At 30.4% G+C, this 19,259-nt stretch overlaps 1 long non-coding RNA gene across 2 annotated transcripts; it reads left to right on the forward strand.

Moving 5' to 3' along the window:
* Positions 1-5,859: 5,859 nt before the first annotated feature.
* LOC126881603 (uncharacterized) lies at positions 5,860-8,708 on the forward strand. 2 transcript variants are annotated; one of them, XR_007696930.1, is made up of 3 exons: positions 5,868-6,669; positions 7,375-7,532; positions 8,528-8,708. It is a non-coding gene; the product is annotated as an uncharacterized LOC126881603 (long non-coding RNA). The 2 variants fall into 2 exon arrangements; XR_007696929.1 differs by having other exon boundaries at positions 5,860-6,669; positions 7,375-8,708.
* Positions 8,709-19,259: the final 10,551 nt, after the last annotated feature.

The following is a 19,259-nucleotide window of genomic DNA, read 5'->3' on the forward strand; positions in this document are numbered from 1 at the left end:
GGTGCAGGAAGAAGAAGAACATCCTGGTTAAAGAACCTCAGAACCTGGTTCAATTCATCATACCCATGATTATCGCCAACATTTGTCACGGATAGACACACCATGAAGAAAAATAAGTGACAGATTTTCTTGCGTAGGTTCACCTTTTATAAAAGCAAACTGACTTTTTAGTAATCGATCGGTATAAGGTCGTTCATTTTTAACAGGTTTTTTTCAGGCGGCTTTTAATGAGTCTCCCTTATGTTCGACCCAGACCGATTGGACGGAAATGATCAAAATTCTTTAATTATTGTCGATTTTATGGTTTAAGATCGGGATAATAGTATGTATAAATGTGCCAATCATAAGGAATTTTTATGCGACGTGTCTGTACGTCCCCAAAATAATAATATTCGCTTTCTGTACGATTTAATAGATATTTATACCGAAATTTTAGTTTTCATGACGGTTGAAGAAAAATAGGATTTACATGCATTATCGATATTTCAGGAATATTTCTATGATCGTTCATTACATTTGAAATGAGTTTGGTCGATATATTATCTCCGTATGTATTTACATTTTTGCATTATACATAATATATGTTTTCGTTGCATATTCTATTATTTTTGATAAAATCCAGTATTGTAAATATAACGAATATTCATTAATATTTTGCAATTAAACAATGCCTCGTAACGTCGACTTGTTTAAACTCAATTTGTATTAATTTTAATATTGTTTAATTTTTAAAAATTAACCTCTAACTCCTATTTTCAATTATTGTTCGTTCTGTTTAATGCTGACCAAATGGAATTTAATCAGAATTTCAGGGATATAAATAATTAATTTCAGAACATGTTAAATATTCAATTGCAGATTGAAATTTAGTTAAAATGTAAATCCAAAAAGTTGTTGTGGTCATTAAACAGCGACAGATATAGAAGTTAAATTTGTGTAAGGGTTTATGAATATTCAGATTTTTTTTTATTGAAAAAATTTTTATCCACAAAATGACTAATGGTGAATCGAATTATTATATTATTTTGCCAACTTTGTAGTAATTTTGAATTTATCTCAATTTGCTGCCAAGGTAACGCTGTTTTTTATATATTTATTTATTATAATGTATTGCTGTGGCCATTGAATACTTTACGCCCTTACATAATATAATATGTTATACTAGATATTATCTAGTAGCCCATTTTTTAATTGTTGCCTTGTTTAAACGCACATTTTACGTCAAAGTAACATTACCAGTGGCGGACTAGTATGGGCCATTCCACGAACATACGCCTGTTTTGGATTACTTCGACAACGTATATTTTACTGTGCAACATAAGAAGTACGAAAGTAAATGGCGCTAATAATTATTCCAATAAACAACAATGTAATTTGCAATTTACTTTCGTTCTTCTTATTTTGCACAGTTAAATATTCGTTGTCGAAGTAATCCAAAACGGGCGTATGTTCGTGGAATAGGGTATAACACATTTTACGTCAAAGTAACGTTACCAGTGGCGGACTAGTAATAGTTTGATTAAAATTAAAAAACCAAATGAGAATAAAAAAAAGAATGTGTGGGTACTTTGTACGCACGTAAGAAGTTATACTTCTATTTTATAATTTCAAAGAAATAAATATACTTAACAAGTTATTTGTATTTTATTTAAATATTAAACTAACTTTCATATCTACCACTTTTAAAATTTTTTATTAAAACCATACCAAAATAAACAAAAAAAGACTATGAATCGTCCGGGATTTGAACCCGGGACCTCTCGATCTCCGGTCACACGCTCTACCACTGAGATATATTCCCTTCGCTTTGACAGGTTACAAGATTTCTAATACATACTGACAAATTTAATAGACCAAGTGAAGTATACAAAATACTTTAAATATACTTACTATTAATATAAAATATCTTATTCCCGAGGAAGACAAATCCAAAGACACAAAAATTATAATAAATAATACATTTACTAAAAACACTAATATATCCTTTTAATAACTTATTTGCGCTGACAGCGCTGATACATACACATCTTGAAATATTAGCAACGAACTGCATACTGTCTGTGTGCGCATGCGCCCGGTATTATAAAATTTCACTCTCGATCGTAAAGAAGTATAACTTCAAAAAATGTAACACAATGGAGATTATAGAAAGAAGTTTTTTGAAAAAAAAAACGGATTATGTTATTAATAACGTAAATAAGGAAGCCTGGGTTAAAAATATCCATTTTATATTAATACTATTTTATATCAAATATAATGATAAACAGTAACACAATTATTATTTTTATTTTATTTATGAATACGCGCTAAATATTTGAGAAGTACTTTAACATATTGCAAATCCGTGCATTTTACAGTATTTCAATGAAAAATATATCTTGGAAACACGATATTGATGTTTGTAGACTTCAAACAGGCATACGACTCAGCAAAAGGAACAAACTATACTATACAGTTCCTGGCCATATTATTACGACCACCTATGAATTTTTTCAAAAATCAACTATGCCACTAAGTACGTTTTGTTTAAAATATGATTTTTACATTTAATTTTGTTATGCAATGTTAATGTTATTCATTAACTATAATTACTTACTTACTTACTTAAGCCGTCCTCTTGTACCTTAGGGTGTCGAGGTAAGTGGAGAAATCAGACGTCTCCATGCCTTTCGGTCAGTAGCTATTCTTTCTGCTTCTCTCCACCCAATATTTCTTTTTACGCAAGCCTTTCCAATATTTGCGTTCCACGTTCTTGCTGGCCTGCCTCTTCGTCGTTTGTTGTCAGATGCCGCTTTCCATATCCTCTTTACAGTTCTACCTTCACTCATTCTCGTCATATGTCCGAACCACAATAACTGTTTCGTTTCAAGTCTGTCTAAGGTCCTTCTAACACCGCACCTTTCACGTATGTCTTCATTTCTTATACGATCACGTCTGGTCACCCCGGATACCGCACGTAAATATCGCATTTCGCATGCTTGAATTTTACTACGTATGTTGTCGTTCACTGTCCACGTTTCACTACCGTAGAGTAGCACCGGCTCGTATACAGTTTTAAATACTTTTATTTTTGTTTTCAGGCTTACTTCTTCCTAATAAATCTTTTATTTAGTGCATAGTATAATTTTGTTGCACTCATTACCCTGCTGTTTATTTCTGGTTCTATATTTCCTTGCCCATTCATTGTTGATCCTAGATACTTGAAGTCCTCTACTTGTGTAATGGTCTCATTATTCAGCTTTACATTTATATTTTCATGAATTTTCGATATTACTAAAGCTTCTGTTTTTTCAATATTTATTTTCATCCCAAATTTCTTAAAGGCTTTATTCCAAACATTCACATTCACTTGCAAGTCTTTTTCTGATTTTGCCACGATTACCAGGTCATCGGCATATATCAACAACGACACGTAAACTTGTTGAAGTTTATACACCCCAACCCTAGTTCTTTTTACCTTACCCCTGCATTCTTTTGCAATTTCGTCCATTAGAGTGATAAATAACAAAGGACTGAGAACACCACCTTGTCTTACACCTGTCCTTGTGTAGAATTCTAGAGATGAGCGATTGTTCGTTCTTACATTATTACGTGTACATTTATATATACTCTTTATTGCTTGGATTAACTTCGTTTTCACATTTCTACGGTTTAATATTTCCCAGATCTTGTTCCGTGGCGCGCGATCAAATGCTTTTTCCAAGTCCACAAAACAGAGAAACAACTTACTGTTATGCTCTAGGGCTTTTTCTGATAACTGTCTCACCGTGAACATGAGATCGGTTGTACCTCGCCCTGGCCTAAAGCCGCATTGGCTGTCATCCTACACTATCCTATATTGGCTAACTATAATATATTTAATAATAGACAGCAATAAAATATTTTAAAATATTATCTACATAATTTATATTTTTTTAATATTTTGTTCAACTTCTGACCTTAATCAGATGGAAAATATTTGGGATCTTTTAAAACGAGAAATTTCCTATAAAAAGGTCACTAACGAAATTATTTTGATTAAAGAACTAATATATCGTTGAAACCACAATGACAAATTGAAACAAAAAATATAACTGCATTCAGAGTATGCCAAGACGGGTACTAGCGGTAACCAAAATTAGAGGGGGCCCAGCAAAGTATTGAGAAAATAAAAATATATAATATTTTTAAATGTTTTATTGGTCTTTGTTACTAAATATACTACATTTAATAATAAACAGCAATAAGTCATTTGAAAATATCACATAATTTTTTTTTGAATATTTTGCTGACTCCCCTCTAACTTTGATTACCGCTAGTACCCGTCTTGGCATAATTTGAATGCAGTTAAATTTTTTGTTTCAATTTGTTATTGTAGCTTCGACGACATATTAGTCCTTTAATCAAAACAATTTCGTTAGTGACCTTTTCATCAGAAATTTCTCGTTTTAAAAGCTCCCAAATATTTTCCATCTGATTAAGGTCAGAAGTTGAACAAAATATTAAAAAATATATAAATATGTAATATTTTTAAATATTTTATTGCTGTTTATTATTAAATATATAATAGCTAATGCATAACATTAACATTGCATAACAAAATTAAATTTCAAAATCATATTTTAAACAAAGCGTACCTAGTGGAATAGTTAAATTTTGTAAAAATTCATAGGTGGTCATAATAATATGGCCAGGGACTGTATATTGGCTGAATTGGCAATACCACGCAAGTTAATAAGACTCATTAAAGCCACAATGGATGAAACTCAGGCATGTGTACGAAGACAAAACCACCGGACTGACTTTTTCAAAATTTCGCAGGGACTAAAGCAGGGAGATGGACTGGCTCCAACATTGTTTAACCTGGCACTGGAGTATGCGGTTGGGCAAATGCAAACTGGACGAGGAAACCTACTGACCAACCGAACGGTTCAATTTGCCGCTTATGCCGATGATATTAATATTATGAATAGAACATCGACAGGAGCACAGGAAACATACGCATGTAGTCTCACAAAATATTATACATGAAGATGACATTGAAACGGTTGGAAAGTTTACATACCTGGGAGTAGAAATATATGCTTATTTTCCCCTTTTCCATATATTTCGGTCTAACAGTGTCCACCGAAATACAAAGATGAGAATCTATAAAACTTTAATTCGGCCAATAACATGCTATGGCAGAGAAGCCTGGGTCCTGAAAGAAACATCCAAAAACAAACTCGACACATTTGAAAGGAAAGTACTGAGGAGAATACTAGGACTTGTGAGGGAAAACGGAATCTTCAGAAGTCGACACAACAACGAACTTTATCAACTTTATAAGGAAGCACCCCTGTCAGACTTCATTAGAATACAAAGATTGTAATGGGCCGGACATGTGGTAAGAATTGGAGAAGATAGGCTACCAAAAAGAGCACTGAATGCTAGAATGCAGGGAAAATGACCGATTGGAAAGCCAAGAAAACGCTGGGAAGACACAGAAAACAGCGACGCACAACCCCTTTTAGGAGTCCGTGTATGAAGAAAAGCAGCCACAGACAAGCAAGGGTGAAGGCAAAAAATAAAAGAGGCCAAGGCCCAATTTGGGCTGTAGTGCCGTAGAGGAAGAAGAATTGCAATGCAAGATATGACGTGTCAACTATTCAGTGACCGCAGCTGTACAATCTAATTAATATAAAGACTGGACCAGAAGTCTGGAAACACCTAATTATGTCTTAAATGGAAGGTCCGAATTATACAAAAATCGGGACGTGCCTATTCTGCAATATATGGAGATATCAAATTGAATGCTTGTTCACTAGTCACTTTGGTTTTTTAATTATAGCACTCAGTATATTGTATTATTATCTTATATTTGTGAAATAGTTAGTCCCTAACAACACACAACATTCCAGGAATGTACTACCAAAGTTCTATCAATATTTGAATGTCCTGGACATTTAGGGAACATTCGGTGAACATCTGTTTAAATTATTCCTGGAATGTTACCATAAGACATTCTGTGAACATACTACCAATGTTCCTATATTTTAAGTTGCGAAATAATACATACGTGTAACAGATTCAGATACAACATTACTTATAACATACCAGACAAACTGAGTGACATTTTAGGCCTACAGTGTCAAATTTAAAGAGTTTCCCAAGTTCAATTAATACAATATTATAAACATACAAATGTAATAAAAATTATTGTTCGCGAATATTCAATTTGGAATGCGATTTTGTTAATAAAAAAATACTTATAACTTATGCAAAACCCAAGAGAGGCATTATTTATATTTATTTCTTTTGCGTTCATTTTCAAATTCGCCGTGCATATATTTTTGTGCATGGCGCTTGAGAGGGCATCACGTGACTAAAAACGACCAACCAACGACCTCGCTTCGGCCATCTTGGCATCTTCATTTTCATTTCATCTTGGCCACCTTGCCCGGCCTTGCCTTGCCGTGGATAGTTTGTATTATTTGTGCTTTTTAAGAATATTTTTTTAATTCGGATACTTTTATAATAGCTTTAATAGTATTATTAACATAGTGCATAAAATGGTGTCCTGTTTTTGACGCAGTTGGAGTAGCAGAAACAAATGTAGATAAAAAAATCTGCAGGAATAACGTTTCAATTATGACAGAAGCTCGAAACAAATGACTGTGAATTAGTGTGAATGAAAAGCCCTATTAAAAGGTTAGTATGCAAATATGTAAACGAAGGCATGCCCTGTATTTCAGAAAATAAATTAATACTATTAATACCCTAATAATACTATTCATAAAAAATCTTTTAAGTAACGTAGATATAACAAAGTGAATAAAAGGCATAAATCAGAAGAATTTTTATTTTATAAGTTAATAATTGGTCATATCCATTTATTATTTTAATAATAATTGTGAATAAGCCACAAACTTCGCTTATTCCTAACTAAAATAGTAAATAGAGATAATAACAAAAGGATTTGTAAAACTAAAATAATTCTTTTTGCGTTTTTGCTAATGTATGCGTTTATAAATAGGATGGTAGACCACACACTATAATATGCAGTGCCAACTAATGAATACACAGAATATTATAGTTGATCTGCTAAACTCAGTCTCAGTACTACCGAGTCTCAGACACAACTGGCTAGTGATTTTAGTAAATAATTTAGTAAATAAAAAAAAATAATAACTAAATAGTTAATAATTACTGTAATTTTGGCAAAATTGGCCAAAAACAAAAAAAATTACCTACTAAAATCACTAGCCAGTTGTGTCTGAGTTTGGGGAACCGACTATACTAATAAACAATTTCTAAGCTGTTTTATAATATTTTGTGAGTTCATTAATCATATTTTTTATTTAAAACTAAAATTTGTTAATAATGCTTAGTAATGCATATATTTTGTATTTTTAGCTTTCCAGAAGATCCTGCGAAGAAGACATGAAGTATAGATCAGATTTGTTAATAGAGGAGTATGTTCAAAACACTTTTTAGAAAAAGATATTGACAGAACTTCACTTTCATCTGTTCGTTTGAGAGACTGTGCTGTTCCAATAGCTTATGTCACACAGGTATATGCATAACCTAATTAATAATATAGTCCGTACAATATAGATACTGTTGTAATTCATTATCTACATCGGAGATCTAAGTTGACATTGTTGCCCAACTACAAAAAATTTTTGAATTCATTTTAAGTCAAATATATCACATAATTATTGTGAAGTAGATTATACAACAAAACATATTAATATTCAATGTAAATAAATAAAAACATCAGAAATAGAAAACAAGAATTAAGGTATAATCTTATGTTACAGTTATTAAGGTACCAAGGGTATTATAAGGATAATAACGCTTGAGGTCAATGGTGTTTTTAACAAGGGCCTTCGTCCTGAGGGATATACGTTGACCGAAAGCGTTATTATTATAATACCTGTGGTGCCTTCAACGTTTAATGTCCGACTAAATTATTCTTTATATGCGAAAAATTTGAATGAATTTTGAATTAATTAGTTTTTAAATAAGTACATTTACCAGTAACAGTAGTAACGTAATTGTGGTAACCATAGTTTTACTTAGGTTGATATTTGTCAACTTGACAGTATCTAAGTCGTTATTTAAATTTAATGCCCAAGGGCGTTATATCGTACTTAACAGACTTCGAAATGTCATTATTTGTCAAATAATGTACCAGTAGGACATTAAAGTAAATAATAAAAACAATAAATATAATGAATACTAAATACTTATTTGTTTGTGAAAAATCTATTTCTTTGTGGCTTTTTTGTAATTAACTATTCTAATGGGGAAATAAGCCACAATTTACTTGAAAAAATAATTTTATTAAGGTTTCTACTTCTACATCGGATGTCGTTGTCAAAATACAAAATGTTCATTATTATTATTTTATTTATTAAATATTATTTATTATTTATTTAAATATTATTTAATATTTATTTTTTTATTATTATTATTTATGCGTATTATTACCTGTAAATAATATTTCTTCTGATTGTTAATTGTAAAGGATAGAAAAATTACCTTTTAATTTATTTTCTTTTAGAATCAGCTGAGAGAAGTGGTCTACAAAAAACCAGAAAGGAAACGGAATATGTGGCTACGAAAAGCAAAAGAAAGGTTTACAAAGCAAATGTGACACATTTTTTTATAATATTTAGGAATGTCAGTAAATTACATTAAAAAATGTATGTAAAGATTTTTTGCAATAAAAATGTTTATATTTATCAAGGATGTATTATTTGGTATGGCCACATATCGTCAGTGATGTGACAATACCTCCTATCTGTTTTTTTCAAGAGATTTGTAAGATAGACTAAAAACTTGTTTCGGCCACCTCCTGTTTTCATATATTTTTTGACTTGTTTTGCAGTAAATTCAACTATCTATTTACTACAAAAAAAGTCAGAATACGTACGAAAACAGAAAGTGACCTTAAAAAATGTTTTTCGTCTCCTGCAAACCTCATGAAAAAACATTTAGGAGGTATTGTCACATTACTAACGATATATTTCAGTGAATGTCTAAAAAATATACTGTGAATGTTCAAAGAACGTTCGTAGACATTCATGGAATGTTCTAACAAGACATTCAGTCTAAAAATATACTGTGAATGTCCAAAGACCATTCATGGAATGTTCCAACAAGACATTCAGTCTAAAAAATAGACTGTGAATGTCCAAAGAACATTCGTAGACATTCATGGAATGTTCCAACAGAACATTCTAAGAATATTTAAAATGCTGACACAGCACTTTCCTGGGACTTTCCAGGGACATTCGTGTGCATTTGGGGACATTCCAGGAATGTTTTCAATGTCCTGTGTGTACATTCTAGGAACATTCATGGAATGTTTTGTGTTATTAGGGAGTAATCTAACATAATATATAGAACGCTATGAACGTCACATCTTTGTTATTTTATTTTATATTCCAGAAATATTACTGATAAACGTTATTAAATGCTGTTAAAAGAACTACAAACTGCAGAATTTAAATTATTCTTTCAAGGGGCGGAATCGGTTGTGACGTCAGACAATTTGTTGGTCGTTCCTATAAACGGGAGAAAGTGATAAGTATTGCAACGCTGCAACGGTACATTATGTGATAAAATTATAAGGAATCATAAAATCGTAAAGAATCAAAAAGAATTAGTATTGAAAACATAGGGTTCTTTGTAATAGTATAGTAAATACCTATTATATTGTATATTGCATTAATATATAATATATTATATTCGTCATTAAATAATTGCATTATATTATTATTGCATTGTGTAGCAAAGAAGTGAACATAAAATAAGTACTTTAGGGGAGTGCATATAGATTTTCACTTCGGAAAAAATCAAACAAAAAAGAAATTTTTTTAATTTCATTAAGAAATGTTTAATAAACAACATATCAAAAAGTTCTACTCGAGAAGTGGGTGCTTCATTTTTTATTAAACAAATGAACTACGAAATTAGATGTTTTTTATTTTAAAATTACTCCGAAAATATAAATTATAGAAAAAAACTGACTTAACCATTGAAAAATTCAGAAAATTTTTCAAAAAAACCTTATATTAAAGAGTTTTCTAAAATTAAATCTGTATCTTCTATAATTTTTTATTTATAACGCTAAATTCATCCTTCTCACAAACATTGGCGCACTGTAAACTAGCGTACAGCGAAGTGCACGGTTGAGTTATTTTAATGTAATTCTTTAACTAATGGATCAAATGAAATTTTACAAATTGAACATAAAAGAAGAATAATTAAACTATCTTATGGTTATAATAAAAAGAAATAAAATGTATGGGCATAATTCGGTGTGGGCGGAAAATGAGACCTACATGAATTTTGTTCAAAAATGATTTAAAAATGTGTAACTAATACAATTATTCTTATAAAACCCTCAATTTTGCACAACTTAACTTTCAAGCATCTTACTAAATGATATTTAATTAAAAAAAAATCTCTAACAATAAATTAAAATGATATGACGTCTCAAAAATGTAATTTTTGAAATCTTCGTAATTTAACAGAATTAACACCAGTTTTTATTTTACTCTAGAAATGAAATAAACTATTTCTTTTTGAGAAAATTAAGAAAGATAACAAAAATGTAATACAAAAACCGAAAATTACCAGCTAAAAAAATGTTTATACAAAGTGATCAAAACTTTTTTCTGTAAAACTTACCTAAAATACATTTACTAATAAGCTTTAGCAATAATAAATGTTCAGCAAAAAAATTTTCTTTTAGCTCTTATACAGTATGTCTACGTAACTTGGAACCTATTGATAACTTTTTTGTTATGTTTTACGAAAAAAAGTTATTCTTAATAAAATACTCTGCATCGTATATAATCTAAGACGCAATCATCAAATATCAAATTTAATTAATTTTATACGAGGTATGTCGTAAAAGGTAAAAACGAGGTAAAAAATATGAATTTTACTCAAGAGTAAAGTACCGTTACATTTCACAATATCGAAAATTGTTATTAAGAAAAGTTCTTTGGAATTAAAAAAATTGTTTTAGTGTTCAATTACATCCTTCTAATTAAAATATTGTGAATAATAAAGGCACTTAACTCTTAAGGAAATTTCATATTTTATACATGAACTCGTATAAAATTAAAAAAGTTTGATATCTGATGGTTGTATCTTAGATTTTAGACCAGGAAAACCATTTTATGAAGAATAACTTTTTTTCGTAAAAGTGATAATAAAATAGTTATTACATATAATTTTAATAAAATGATGATGAGTATCTGTAATTTGAGAAAAAATTGAAAAAAATTTTTTTTCGGTTAGAATGATGTAATTATATATTTAAACATAGTTTTTAATTTCAAACAATTTTTCAAAATAGCATTTTTGATGTTCTGGGATATAAAGGTATTTTACTCTTTAACGAAATTCATATTTTTGACATAACTCGTACAAAATTGATAAAATTTGATATCTGATGGTTGAATTTTAGATTTTTAACTATCCAGAGCATTTTATGAAGAATAACTTTTTTTCGTAAAATTGATAATAAAAAAGTTTTCCATGTGGTTCCTATCTACGCAAACATACTGTATAAGAGCTTCTGCATAAGAATTTTCAAATTTCAATGCCATATTCGGATTCAGCATAATCAAAAACAAAATAGAAACATATTTTATCAAAGTAAAATGATGAATTTAACGATATTTTTTAAAATTAATTTTACAAAATAATTTTTATTGTTTAAACAATTAATAAACAATTAGCGGCCAAATCTGCGTGTCGATCTTTTTACTTTAACATGTATATAAACTAACAAAAAAGTTTTAGAAAAATATAAGCTTGTTTGAATTTTTCCGAAACAATGCATGTTTTTGTTCTAATTGCACTCCCCATGTCCCCATTGAACTGATATGTAGATGAAAATATAGTCTAAAATTTTATACTCGCATTAAAATGATCCTCACATATGTCTTCTGTGAAATATCTTTATCATTTCTTTTGCATTCCTTTAACCAAGAGAACCTTTTAACTTTTAAGCGACGTTTTTGATCTTGAGTTACTGGAATAAATAGTATTCAGGGCGTTTTATAAGTGGTATTGGAACACGTGGAAACGATACAATATTTGTAATATTGTTTTTGTGTTGCTTCCATTATAATTATCAATATTAGTAAAGCAAAGATAAAAAGAAATTATACACGAAAAAACTCTAAGTCAACGAACTGTCAATTTTTAATACAAACAACATTCCAGTGTTGCCAGTTCTTTTTTCTCTTATCCTGGAACGAGCAGCGTGACGTCACATAGCGTGCTGCGCTTTTCGTGTTTGATAGCTGGCGATCACAACTTTAAATGTCCATTGTAAATTAAATATTGCGATTTGAGGGTTGTTATTTGGTATGTGTTGTTTCTATATGTAGACAAATATAATAAATAAATAAAAAAAATTGTCAAGTTCCCTATTGTTTTATTCTAATGACTTTAATAATTCATTAATTTCTTAACTTCTTTTATTGATATTACTGGTTTTCGTTAAAAATTAGTTGGCACCCTCTCTCGTTATTTTCTATAGGCGTATATCTCTACGTTTGTCACAAAGCATCTAATTATTTTATCATACGACATTTACATTCGATGCTCGGGACATGTTGTATTTCAATGTCAAACCCCACCGTTTCTATCAATGTAGATATCACTACCTCAAATATAGTGTGTGAATTTAGCAATAAATCCTATTAGTCCATGTGGTGAGACCGCTCCCGTCTGGAAAAATTTCTGTTTCGGTTTCTTTGTGGATTTCTATTCAAAAATGTCCCTTTAAACAAATCTGAAGGGTACCGGGCGGAATTTTTGGGCAGAAATTGTTTAAACAATTTTTTTAAACAAATGCAAATGATCACCTTTTTTTGCTCTGGAACATATATTTTTAAGTTTCGTATGTCATTCTAAACAAGAAAGGTATCTTGTAAATTTTCTCAAAAATTGGTAGTTCTCGAGTTATAGGCGATTTAAAATCTGAAAAATGCAAAAATACGCATTTCGAGGATTAAAAACTCATATTTAAATTAGTATTTTTGAGGTTGCCAGATAGTTAAATTGAAGTCTAAACATTCAGCTTCAAGATTCTGAAGAGTGGTCGCGTCTAACCTTAATTTAAATCGTTGTTTTTTAATTGTTAATTATGCATGTCCATCCGATTTTTTCGCCGGTGCGGCGCGCTCTATTTCAAAAATCTACTATTACCCTACAAAAAGTACTTTTTATAGATTCTTTGGGACATTTTAAATAAAATAAGTATTTTGACATTTTTCTCAAAAGTTGACAGTTTTAAAGTTATAAGCGATTTAAAATCAGAACATGCGTTTTATTGTCATTTTAAACATGCGTTTAAAGGTGACATTTTTGAATAGGAATCCACAAAGAAACCGAATCAAAAATTTTTTCAGACGGGAGCGGTCTCACCACATGGACTATATTTAATGAGATGTCTCCGTTTTGATTACTTTTTTTTCAACAGACATTCATAATTGTTTTTTTTTAATACATAATTTAGTAACCCTTCTCCTGTCGTGAGGACTTCCTGAGCCTGAAGCCTCCATCGCCGGCGATGCAACCACTATACATATACATCTAACGTAAGCACCATCAACTACAACTACAAGAACCCTAAGGCCACATCGGAGACAGGTCAACAACACCAGCAACCATCAGTCAAGGCATGAAGAAGTCAGAGATAAATACGGAATGTCATAAGTATAATCTTAACTATTAGCTTTCCGGAAGATTTACCATTGAATTTGATACAATATTTTATAATATTTTCAATAAAAAATAAACATGATTAGTTAACTAATTGTTTTTATTTGCCCCAATCTAGACCTTCAGGTTAACATGATGAACAAATTAGAAGCCTTTTAGATGTGGTCATACCGTAGGATGCTCATATCTTGGGCTCAACGCATTTCAAACAGAGAAGTTTTAAACGTAGTAGGTCAAGGCGAAGGTGACTTAATCACGATGATAAAAAAGAGGAAACTTGAATACCTCGGGCATATAATGAGAGGTAGCAGGTACAGGATGCTGCAGTTAATATTTAATGGAAAAATCGACGGAAAAAGAGGAATTGGTAGGAAGAAATATTCATAGCTCCGAAACCTTCGTCAATGGACTGGCTTATCAGCAGATCAACTATTACATGCCTCACAAGATCGAGAACGATATCGGCAAATTGTCGTGAAAGCTACCGACGCCTAAAATTTGGGCACGGTAACTAAAGAAAAAGAAGACCTTCATAGTTCATATTTTTGATTGACACAATACGTACTCACGACCTGAAAGATTAAGATAGGCTGGCATAAGCGATGACTATCATATTATGTAGTTAATTGAAATATTATTTTACCATAGTATTTCAATTTTCTGTGATAGTTTATCGTTGCAATAATAATTTTATTTTTCAAAATGAAAATATCCTCGTTTAAATTAAAGTAGTACTAACATCCTTCAAATAATTTTTATTCTTTCCGCTTATAAGCAAATTGTTCACTTTATTAATAAACCTGTAAACAAAAAGGGAACTATTTTTTGTTGTAATTTTTTGAGCTTCATCCATTCGGTAGGTACGTCTTAAATAGACATTAGTTCAACTGTTTAAGTTGATTAAAGCAGACTAACCTTCATCTTCTTCTTTAAGTGCCATCTTCGCGACGAAGGTTGGCAATCATCATGTCTATTTTGACCTTCGATGTAGCTGCTCTAAACAGTTGCCTTGAGCTTATAAAGGATTATCAACATCCAAAAATGAAAGGAAGACATATTAATTTAATTTTGTTTTAAATTTTAAATGTCACGTTTGTTTTCAATTAAGTAGATGACACAGATTTCCCAACACAAGTAAACTAATCGGCAATAACGCTGTATCAGCATTCAAAACAACAGCACCTTACACTTTATTTATACATCCAGCAAAACTAGCGTAATTCATTCTAATTCTGATTCTAATTCGTTCTGTTATCAACTATCATTCGTAATTCAAATACATCATTAAATGGTTATACCTTAGCACACCAATTCATTACTAATATATTTAGTAGTGTTAAATAAATAAGTATGAACAAATAGTGTTTTATCAAACCAACCTTCACCTCCAGTTAATCAACACCCCGTATTTAACGAGTTCTATTATAAGCTGCAACTAAACCATTCTCTCTGGTTCTTCAACCAGGAAACGCGTCTCCTCCCTACGCTTCTCCTACCCTCTATTTTTACTTGAATTATGAGTCTCATCTTTCGCCTCTCATCACATGTCCGAGATATTGCAATTTCCTTTCTTTTGTTGCGTTTTCAATTTCCCTCTCTCTGCCAATTCTCCTTAGCACTTATATTTATATTCATGACTCTATCTACCCATGAAATCCTTAACACTCTTCTAAATTCTCACATTTCAAACGGATTAAGCAACTATAAAGAAAAATTTGAGCTGTAATAGTATATTATTTAACGAGCATGTAATGATGGCTATTACTCACAATGATGAAGATCAGAGTGAGTAATAGCCATTACATGCGAGTAGAATACTATACTTTTTCTACGACCTTTCTTTGTTTTAATTAGTAAAAAAAATTAATTATCAACTACTCAAGATTTAAATTATAATAACTTACAAAAATACCTAAATGCTATTTACGGGCAGATTGCAATTGCGCGCAGCGGTCAAAAAGGAGGAAGACCTAACCCTTCGGTCCAAACCTAACTTTCGGGTATTAGAGTGAGAGAACCGCAGGAGGTATTTGACCGCTGCGCGCAATCACAACCCACCCCTATTTACCCCTAGTACGAGGCTGAATAATTGGTTGCTTACTATTACCAAATTCTTATTTATTGTAAAAATACAACTAGAAATAGTCAATATAAGTTCTATTCGTTTCAGAAAAATTATAAGCTTAAATTTGTACCTACTGTCAGTGAATTTAAGAAATAGGAAATGGCTGTTGTCGGTGGACGTATTTTATATATACAGGGTGAGGCAAATAAAGGGCCTATCAGAAATATCTCGGGAACTAAAGGCAACAAAATCATGAAAATTGGAATAAAGGGGTTTTGAAGGATGATCTATTAAATGAAAATATTTTCATCTCTTTGCAACTTCCGGTTATACCGGAAGTATACCGGTTATACCGGAAGATATTATAACTTCGGTTTTTTAATAGGACACCCTGTATATTTTTACATTTTTGGATTCTCTTCGATGTATACTGACCAACCCCTGTATACTAATACTATACAACTTTGACCAACCCTGTATACTAAAATTAAAAATTTAGCTATACTAATGATTCTTAACAATAGTAGAGTATATTAAAAATCATTTGAGCGTAAGTAGAGTTTTAGATGTCAAACTACTACAATTCTACAGGGTGTGAATATTGCTACGAAATTAATAAAAAACGTAATTATCTTTTAAAATACCCTATATAATATTATAAAACCTCATATTTTAAGAAAGAAGACATCGAAGAGAATCCAAAAATGTAAAAATATACAGGGTGTCCCATTTTAAAAAACGAAGTTATAAGCAACTTCCGGTATAACCGGAAGTTGCAAAGAGATGAAAATATTTTCATTTAATAGATCATCCTTCAAAACCCCTTTATTCCAATTTTCATGATTCTGTTGCCTTTAGTTCTTGAGATATTTCTAATAGGCCAGTTATCTGCCTCACCATATATAGTTACAATATATATTTACATTTAACTATATATATATATATATATATATATATATATATATATATATATATATATATATATATATATATATATATATATATATATATATATATATATATATAATATAATAATATAACTACTATACATGATATGTTATAACATATTTAACACAATATAACTTGAAAAATAAACACAATATTAGTTATAAATTCCAATTAACATAAACAAAATGCGCTAATGTCACTGTCACTAAAATAAATGATAAACGTCAAAATTTTTAATAAACAAGATATAAATGTAAAAAATATACTGATATTCTTACAGTTAAAATTCCTTTAAAAATTTTTCGAAGTTAATTATTGATATAATTTCAATAAATAATAAACAAATTTAAGTAATTTTATTTGCATTTTATATACGATTAATATTAAAAGCGGCATGCGCCACTTGAATCTAACTTCAGCCCGTGAGTAATGAACCGTGATTAACTTCAGCCCGTGAGTAATGAATTATTACTCACGAGTATAGTAATGGGTGCTATTATCTATGAAAAATGGCGAATAATGAGCATGTTATTAAACAGTCGTAGAAAAAAGTGTTTTTTAATGGTTTATCTAAATGAAAAAGAAACAATACAATTACTAATATTAGTATACTGCGTAAAAGGAGAAGGTTATACTCGGAAGCAAGAGATACTTTCAATGACAGTTTTTGAATTGGAATTGATCCTATCTCCAAATCGACTGTAGAGCGGTTAAAAGATTTGAAGCTACAGGCTCTGTAGAAAATCGAGCTAAATTAGAAAGATCAAAGCCAGTAATAAACGAAGAAGAAGCGTTGAACTTGTTCAAGATCCCAACTTTCTTAACAAGACTGTATTCTCAGATGAAGCATCATTTGTGTTTGGCCTACCAGGTCACCCGATTTAACCCCACTTGATTTTTCTTGTGAGGTTATTTAAAAAGTCATGTTTACGAAACAAAACCTCAAAATTTAGATGATTTGCGTCAGAGATTAATTGATATAGCTAAATATCTGCAGAATACTTACATAATTTCATCGAATATGTTTACTATCGATTAGCTTACTGCCAGGAAGTAAACGGTACACAATTTAAAAATTCACTTCAATGAAGTTACTGGCGCCAATCATGAGAGGGAAAGGGACTCACCTAGAACAATAATAGCATTGTTATTTTTCAGAACTAAAATATTGTCGTTTGAATCACATAAATACTAAAACCGTTAAAACTATTTGTAGTACACATTATTGTCTTAATTAATAAAAAGGTAAACAAAAAATTTACTATTTTTGTTGTAATTTTTAGGGCTTCATCTATTCCGTAGGTACTTTTTAAAATACACATTTGATGGGGTCAGACGTAAAAGGGATTAAGTGCACTTTTGATAATTCTGAGATAATCAGCTTCAAAGTTGTTGGAGTTTTATAAATTCTAGGAGTCATTTACCTAAAATATGTCTAGTGTACTATGTTCTATAAAATGAGAAAATATAAGGGTATATTATTACTCTTACGATATCCTTCCTTTTTTTAAAATTAATTATTAAAAAAATGTACTTGAATCGGTACATGGTGTTGATAAATGTTACTGGTAAAACGGTTCAAGTGCAGATTTTAACTATTACTAATCATTTATATCCCAGCTTTTATCTACAGTGTAACTAAAACTGGCAAGTTGCATAATACTTTTGCATAATAATTAGTCTTCAAAATTCGGTACAAATCTATTATTTATTTACTTGAAATTAATCCTGTATTAATTAACATGAGGTTTTTACAGAATACTAAAAATAGTTTTGTGATGAAATGATTCAAGCGCACTTAAACCCGTCTACTATTACTTGTTTCTACAGAATACTAAAAATAGTTTTGTGGTAAAACGGTTCAAGCGCACTTAAACCCGTTTACTACCAATTCAAAATGCAATTGTTTTCATTAAAATAAATGTAATGGATAGATGGCTACTGTAGGGCAAAATATGCTTGAATCCTTTTACTGCCAAGTTATAATATTCTTTAAGTATGCGAATCTGTAGTTCGAGAATATTTTTGAAAAGTGCCCTTAAACCCTTTTACTTCTAACCGCCTCGTTTGTTCTACTATTGTCTTTTTGCGATTACAGCGCCATCTATCGCGATTTTCCTTACTATTAATTCCACTTTCCAATTTAAATTTCTGTTAAATAATAAAAAGTCGTAAATATATTGGAACTTCACTGACAAAATATAACAGTCTGTCTCTTTTTAGAATAGGGGTTACAGAGTGCTATAAAACAAATTTGTTTAGAAGGCTAGGTTGAAATGAATATTTTGGATTTTAATTAACAATAAATGCTGCATGACCTCAATAATTTCAACTGTACATTTATAAGGCCACATATTTTCAGTTATTTGTCAGAATTTGTCAAAACATTGCAAAAATCATCATGACCAAACACTAACAGAATATTATGTTGTATGCGAAAATATTCCATACAATTTGAGAACAAAATATTTTTTTATTCAGGTTTACGTGACTCGATAGCGTAGGTCATTAACACAGGCGAAATTTT

The sequence above is a fragment of the Diabrotica virgifera genome, chromosome 3 (assembly GCF_917563875.1).
Source record: "Diabrotica virgifera virgifera chromosome 3, PGI_DIABVI_V3a".
In the NCBI taxonomy this organism is placed as follows: domain Eukaryota; kingdom Metazoa; phylum Arthropoda; class Insecta; order Coleoptera; family Chrysomelidae; genus Diabrotica; species Diabrotica virgifera.